Below are 7,954 nucleotides of genomic sequence, written 5' to 3'. Positions count from 1 at the left end.
AGCCTCCCGGGAGCGTGACGCGGCGGCCGGGGGGCCTCCGGGCGCCTTCTGGGGCACGCGGGTGAGGAACTGGGAAGCGGGGGAAATTCGGCGCCACGGCGGCGGATCAGCACCGAAACAGAGCGATGGGCGCGGAGCGTCCCTGCGTACACACACTCACACACGCACACACAGGACCCCTGCGGCCCCGGGAGGGGAGAGCCGGGGTCGGCTCCGCGAGCGCAGGGCGGCGCTTGTCTCTTCCTGCTTGCCGTAGGAAGTGGACGCTGGAAGCCCGAGGAGCCGCTTGGCGTCTTCCCGAACCTAAGTGGCGCCCCACCCCCTTCTTCTCGTGGCCCGTTACCCACGCCCGGGGCCGCCAAGCGCCGCGGGAGCAGCGCTGGGACCGACCCCGGCTGCTGGGGGCACGCTTTGTTCGACGAAAGCTGGTTTTTTGCCCCTTAGCTTGGCGGAACGTGGCCGCGAAATTAGTGGTCATCTGACCTGAGACTCGCGGGGCTGCGCACACGGGCATCGCCGAGGACCCCAGCAATGGACGTCGTGTTCTGTGGTGATCCGGCCAGGACGCGGGGAGCGTGGGCGGAAATTAGTGTCCACGTTCCGACCCTGCGCTGTGCCAAACGCGGCTTCGGGAGCTGTTTATTTGGCCTCCGACAGCTAGGCGAGTCGGCGGGCGGCCGGGGCCTGGTGCAACCCGATTTGCAGACTCGCAGGCGGTTTGGGTTTTTTTTTTTTTTTTTGGAGCCATGCAGAGGGTAGCTACAGCCATTAATTTAAGGATGTAGATAAGCTATCTCTAAACCAAGAAAGTGAGAATGCTGTGAATTATATTTATTCCCAGCCTTTCAGTGTTTATTAAAATAATTCTCGGTGTCCTTAAAAGGAGTTAAAAGCCATCATTTTACTCCTACTTACCTCCGCCACCGTAATTAACCACCGTAATTAACCACTGCCTCATAATCCCACTAACAAATTCCAGTCGCTCCTCTGCGTTCACATTCATTCACTCACCAGTTTCTACTGTTTTCCATCCTGCCCAGACTCTAATTGTTCCCTCCCAGGATCGACATGCACTTGGATCACTGCAGTTCCTGGGCCTGCTGTCATCTCTCCCTTCAGTACTTCCCACATATGACTACCAACTGTTAAACGATGTGCTGCCAGACCAGCATTTCATTTCTTGGACATCCGGCTATTTACCCAGGAAAAGTCATCCTTTGACTTTTCTCATCTGACTCGTGATCTGCCCATCTTGTTACTCCCTAGCAGTGTGGTAAGGTAAGAGAAAATTGAACTGGGAGTCAATAGATCTTTCTATTCTCATTCTCCCACTGTCTACTTGTGTGGCCTCAGGCAAATCATTCTACTTGTGGTCTTAACTGTAAAGTGAGGTTTGAAGTAGGTGTCTGAGATGCATCGTGTCCTTAAAATATGTGGATCTGGAGAGTTAAGTTGCTAAGTGCTATGTTATACACAGAAATACTGTCCTAACACAGATTTAGATTTTTATTTTTTATTTTTTGCCACCACACTGGCAACAATTATTTCCTACCCTGCTCCAGACATCTTTTTTAAAACCTACATTTAGGATTTTTTGTTAAAGCTAGCTAACCGAGCACATGTATTTACTGCCTCTTCTTCCTGAGACCCCATAAAATGATGATAAATAAAAATGATACAAAATAGAAAAGGAGAAGGGGGGCATCGGAAGATAATTGTTTTTCAATTCGACATGTGAAAAGTAAGTGTGGTCTGACAAAATAAAATGAAGAAAACCATAATGTGGAATGGGTGTAGAGGGTGCTGCAGAAAGGAAGGGGGGCCTGTCAGCACAGAACTGCTTTAGGGAGACCGAGATTTGGAGATACCTACAAGACAGAGCAAGAGTGAGAAGCAGGGTTGAGAACAGGGAGACTAAATAAAGGTCTATATGAGGAAGAGCAGAACTCTCCCTCTGTCTCAGATACAATATCTAGGCACTTATCCCAGGCTAAAATTAAGTATTCTGATAATCTGGGGAGATTTGGGCTAACTGAGTATTGAATGGCCTAAGAGTAAAGCATTCTTTATCCTAGCACAATAGCTGATTTCCTACCCACCCACTGTAAAGTGAAGTTGGGCAAGTTGGCAGGAACTTCCTGCTGTGGTTTGGATGTGGTATTTTTGTCTCGACCACATCGATGTTGAAGTTTGATTACCCGTGTGATAGTATTGGGAAGTGGGTCCTGATGGGAAGTGTGTGGGTCATGGGGGCAGATTCTTCATGAAGGACTTGTTGTCATTCTTACAGTAGTGAGTTCTCACACTTGCGAAACTACATTGGTTATCAGGAGAATGGATTTGTTCCTTCGAGAGTGGTTGGTTGTAAAGCCAGGACTCACCTCGGGTTTGATTTCTCTTTGCATGTGCACAGACGCTTTTCCTTGACCTTCTCCGCCATGTTTTGATGCAGCACGAAAACCCTCACCAGAACTGAGCAGATGCTGGTGCCTTGCTTCTTGTACAGCCTGCAGAATTGTGAGCTAAATAAACCCGTTTTCTTTATAAATTACCCAGCCGCAGGCATGCCTTTATAGCAACATAAAATGGACTAAGACACCTCCCAAGTTCACAAGACTCCCCATCAGCATTCCAACTGCCTCATCTTATGTACGAACAGACAACTAAGCGTTATTAGATTTTTAAGAGAAGTCTCCAACATGGAGTGTGGGGGAGATAAACAGAAACCTCAGAGAATGTAGAAAGGAAAACTTAATTAGTATACTAGCATACTCAGATGAAGTAACAATCGAAGGTTTAAAAGTAGATCTTGAAATTTAAAATAAATTGCGAAATTATAAATTTAATTAAAATATTGAAAGATAAAGTCACTGAACTTTTAAAGAAAATAGAAGGAGCCTGGGCAACATAGTGAGACCCTGTCTCTGTAAAAACTGTTTTAAAACTTAACCGGGTCTGGTGATGTGCACCTGTGGTCCTGGCTACTCAGGAGGCTGGGGTGGGAGTATTGCCTGATCCTGGGAGGTCAAGGGAGCCGTGAGCCAGGATGGTGATGCTGCACCCCAGCCTGGGTGACAGAGCAAGAGACCTGACTTCAAAAAAGAAAAGAAAAAGAAAATAGGGCCGGGTGCAGTGGCTCACGCCTGTAATCCCAACACATTAGGAGCCTTCACCCCAGTCTGGGTGACGGAGCAAGAGACCTTATTTCAAAAAAAAAAAATAGGGCTGGGTGCTGTTGCTCGCGTATGTAATCCCAACACTTTAGGAGGCCAAGGCAGGCAGATAGTTTGAGCCCAGGAGTTTAAGACCACCCTGGGCAACGTGGCAAAACCCTATCTCTACAAAAAAAAAAATACAAAAATAAGCCAAGTGTGGTGGCATATGCCTGTAATCCCAGCTACTCAGGTGAATGAGGTGGGAGGATGGCCTAAGCCCAGGAGGCAGATGTTGCAAGGTTGCAGTGAGCTGAAATAACACCACTGCACTCCAGCCTGGGCAACAGAGCCAGACCCTGTCTCAGTAAAAAAAAAAAAAAAAAAAAAAAAAAAAAAAAAGAGCTCAATCAATATTGAAGGAAAGAAAAGGAAATTTTTTAATGGCTAATATGAGTTTCCGAAAAAAAAAAAAAAAAAAAAAAAACAGAATAAATATACAAAGAGGTGGAAATTGTGAGAGAAAATAAGATGAAGAATCAATTCAACAGGACTAATATTATGTGAGAAAGAGGAAAAGTAAATGAAGGACAGAAAATTATTGAAAAAAATAATGCAAGAAAATTTCCTAGAACTGAAAGAATCCACTAGTACAGAAGTAGAAGAAAAAAAAAAATTCAACCATGCAAAATGTTTAAACTCTAAATATAAAGAAGATTCTAAGTTTCCAAAGAGGAAGAAAAGGAGCTCATAAAAGAAAAAAAATCAAAGTGGCGGGCCAGGCATGGTGGCTCATGCCTGTAATCCCAGCACTTTGGGAGGCTAAGGCGGGTGGATCACGATGTCAGGAGTTTAAGACCAGCCTGGCCAACATGGTGAAACCTCGTCTCTACTAAAACTACAAAACTTAGCCTGGCATGGTAGCAGGCGCCTGTAATCCCAGCTACTCAGGAGGCAGAGGCAGGAGAATCGCTTGAACCTGGGAGGCGGAGGTTTCAGTGAGCCGAGATTGTGCCATTGCACTCCAGCCTGGGCAATGAGCAAAACTCCGTCTCAAAAAATAAAAGTAAATTTAAAAAAAGAGTTACTTAAACGTGTGCTCAAGCAAAATGAGGGAGAAATCAGGGTATCTGACAACATCCAGTAATCACAAGATACAATTCAGGAAAACAGTAAAGGGAAGTCCCAGGAGCTAAGTTAGATTGGAACAGAAGGAAAGAAGTTCTGAGAGAGAAAACTCCCGGAAAAGAGAAAATTAAACAGAACAGTTAGTTACTATGATTTAAAAAAAGCAGAGAAGCTGCTGCTTTTAAGGGTTTCAACTTTTACACCCAACCTATTACTGAAGCATAGATAGTCTTGCTATCATTAAAACAGTTTAGGCCAGGCACAGTAGCTCACATCTGTAATCCCAACAGTTTTGGAGGCCGAGACCGGAAGATCACTTGAGGACAGGAGTCAGAGACCACCCCAGGCAACACAGCAAGACCCTGTCTCTACAAAAAAAATTTAAAAATTAGCCGGGAATGGTGGCACACACCTGCAGTCCTTAGCTTCTTGGGAGGCTAAGGCAGGAGGATCCCTTGAGCCTAGGAGTTCAAGGCTGCAATGCACTATAATGGTACCGCTCTCCAGCCTGGGCAACAGAATGAGACCTTGTCTCAAAAGTGAAAGCAGGCTGGATGTGGTGGCTCACTCCTGTAATTCCAGCACTTTGGGAAGCAGAAGGATTGCTTGAGCCCAGGAGTTCAAAGCCAACCTGGGCAACGTAAGAAGAGCCTGCCTCTATTTTAAAAACAAGGCCAGGTCCAGTGGCTCACACCTGTAATCCCAGCACTTTGGGAGGCCGAGGCAGGTGGATCACCTGAGATCGGGAATTCAAGACCAGCCTGACCAACATGGAGAAACCCCATCTCTACTAAAAATACAAAATTAGCCAGATGTGGTGGCACATGCCTGTAATCTCAGCCACTCGGGAGGCTGAGGCAGGAGAATCACTTGAACCTGGGAGGCGGAGGTTGCAGTGAGCCAAGATTGCGCCATTGCACTCCGTCCTGGGCAACAAGAGTGAAACTCCATCTCAAAAAAAAAACAACAAAAAAAGGCTGGGTATGTTAGCTCAGGCCTATAATCCAGCACTTTGGGAGGCTGAGACGGGTGGATCACCAGATTAGGAGTTCAAGACCAGCCTGCCCAAGATAGTGAAATACAAGAATTAGTCGGGCATGGTGGTGGGTACCTGTAATCCTAACTACTCAGGAGGCTGAGGCAGGAGAATCGCTTGAACCCACGAGCTGGAGGTTGCAGTGAGCCAAAATTGTGCCATTGCACTCTAGCCTGGGCAACACAGCAAGACTCCATCTCCAAATAAATAAATAAATAATTTTTTTTAAAAAGTGGTGCTTGAACAGTTGTATATCACATGCAAAAGAATGAAGTTCAACCCATATGTCACATATATGAAAATTAGTTCAAAATGAATCAAAAACCTAAATGTAAAGCTAAAGCTAAAATATTCATTGAAGAAAATATAGGTATAAATCTTCATCTTCATGACTTTGGATTAGGCAATAGTTTCTTAGCTATGAGACCAAAGGACAAGTAACAAAAGAAAAAAATTGAGACCAGGTACAGTGACTTCATGCCTGTACACTCAGCACTTTGGTGGGGCCAAGGCAGGAGGATCACTTGAGCCCAGGATTCAAGACCAGCCTGAGCAACATAAAGAGACCCCCTATGTCTGCAAAAAATGTAAAAGATTAGCTGGGCGTGTTGGCACACACCTGTAGTCCTAGCTACTTGTGAGGTTGATACAGAAGGATTCCTCAAGCCCAGCAGATCAAGGCTGTAGTGAACCATGATTGTGCCAGTGTACTTTATGCCTGGGTGACAGACCAAGATCCTGTCTCCAAAAAAATAAAACTAATTGGACTTCATCAAAATATAAAACTTTTGTATTGGCCGGGCGCCGTGGCTCACGCCTGTAATCCCAGCACTTTGGGAGGCCAAGGCAGGCGGATCACGAGGTCAGGAGATCGAGATCATCCTGGCTAACACAGTGAAACCCCATCTCTACTAAAAATACAACAAATTAGCCGGGTGTGGCCAGGCATGGTGGCTCACACCTGTACTCCCAGCACTTTGGGAGGCCAAGGTGGGTGGATCACGAATTCAAGAGATCAAGACCATCCTGGCTAACACAGTGAAACCCCGTCTCTGCTGAAAAATACAAAAAATTAGCCGGCTGTGGTGGCTGGCGCCTGTAGTCCCAGCTGCTACTCTGGAGGCTGACGCGGAGAATGGTGTGAACCCGGGAGGCAGAGCATGCAGTGAGCCGAGATTGGGCCACTGTACTCCAGCCTGAGTGACAGAGCGAGACTCTGTCTCAAAATAAAGTAAAATAAAGTGAAATAAGCTGGGCGTGGTGGTGGGCACCTGTAGTCCCAGCTACTCGGGAGGCTGAGACAGAAGAATGGCATGAACCCGGGAGGCAGAGCTTACAGTGAGCTGAGATCGCGCCACTGCACTCCAGCCTGGGCGATAGAGCAAGACTCCATCTCAAAATATATATATATATTTGTGTGTGTGTGTGTGTGTGTGTGTGTGTTATTCAGCCTTAAAAAAGAAGGAAATTCTGACATGCCACATGTCAGACATTACACCAAGTAAAATATGCCAATCATGAAACTATAGATATGATTATATTAATATGAGGTACCTAAAGTAATCAAATTTATAGAGACAGGACCAGGCACGGTGGCTCATGCATGTAATCCTAGCACTTTGGGAGCCTGAGGCGGGTGGATCACCTGAGGTCAGGAGTTCAAGACCAGCCTGGCCAATATGGCGAAACCCCATCTCTACTAACAATACAAAAAAATTAGCTGGGCGTGGTGGCAGGTACCTGTAATCCCAGCTACTCGGGAGGCTGAGGCAGGAAAATTGCTTGAACCTGGGAGGCAGAGGTTGCAGTGAGCCGAGATTGCCCAACTTGACTCCAGCCTGGGCAAAAGGGCGAAACTCTGTCTCGAAAAAAAAAAAAAACATAGAGACAGAAATCGTAATGGTGGCTGCCAGAGGATGGGGGAGGAGGAAGAAGGAGTGTTTAATGGGTACAGAGTTTCGGTTTGGGAAGAAGAACCATTTCTGGAGAAGATAAGGGTGATGGCTGCAGATGATTATGAATGTACTTAATGCCACAGAACTATACACTAAAAAATAGTTAAAATAGTAAGTGTTATTTACATTTTACCACAATAAATAAATATTTTAAAACTTGTCTGCATCCATTACACTGTTAAAGACTGAATTATGTTCCTCCAAAATTCATATGTTGAAGCCCTGACTCACAGTGTGACTATATTTGGAGATGAGGCCCTAAAGAGGTAATGAAAGTTAAATAAGTCATAAGAATGGTATCTAATCCAGTAGGACTGGTGTCCTTATAAGAAGAGGAAGAGATACCAGGGACACACATCAGATAAAAGGTCATGTGAGGATCCAAGATTTGGCCGGCCGAATGTGGTGGCTCATGCCTGTAATCCCAGCACTTTGGGAGGCCAAGGCAGGTAGATCGCCTGAGGTCAGGAGTTCAAGACCAGCCTGGCCAATGTGGAGAAACCCTGTCTCTACTACAAATACAAAAATTAGCTGGGCATTGTGGCGGGCACCTGTATTCCCAGCTACTCAAGAGGCCGGGACAGGAGAGTCATTACTTGAATCTGGGAGGCAGAGGTTCCAGTGAGCCGAGATTGCGCCATTGCTCTCCAGCCTGGGCGACAAGGGAAACTCCGTCTCAAAAA

The 7,954-nt window shown here is 46.0% G+C and overlaps 2 protein-coding genes across 2 annotated transcripts in view; one reads left to right on the top strand and one right to left on the bottom strand.

Annotated features, from left to right (window-relative positions):
* The window catches only part of ERC1 (ELKS/RAB6-interacting/CAST family member 1), a 580,149-nt gene extending 579,544 nt beyond the window's left edge, over positions 1–605 (bottom strand). The window contains exon 1 of the mRNA XM_011931005.1: positions 484–605. The gene's annotated coding sequence lies outside the window, so the exon portion shown is untranslated. The remainder of the gene's footprint in view (positions 1–483) is intronic.
* A 444-nt stretch (positions 606–1,049) lies between these two features.
* RAD52 (RAD52 homolog (S. cerevisiae)) overlaps positions 1,050–7,954 on the top strand; it is a 117,774-nt gene continuing 110,869 nt past the window's right edge. Inside the window, exon 1 of the mRNA XM_011931007.1 lies at positions 1,050–1,278. The gene's annotated coding sequence lies outside the window, so the exon portion shown is untranslated. The remainder of the gene's footprint in view (positions 1,279–7,954) is intronic.

The sequence above is a fragment of the Colobus angolensis genome, unplaced genomic scaffold, assembly GCF_000951035.1.
Source record: "Colobus angolensis palliatus isolate OR3802 unplaced genomic scaffold, Cang.pa_1.0 Scaffold89, whole genome shotgun sequence".
NCBI lineage: Eukaryota > Metazoa > Chordata > Mammalia > Primates > Cercopithecidae > Colobus > Colobus angolensis.
The sequence above is the reverse complement of the archived record's forward strand: the minus strand, read 5'-3'. Positions and strand labels throughout refer to the sequence as shown.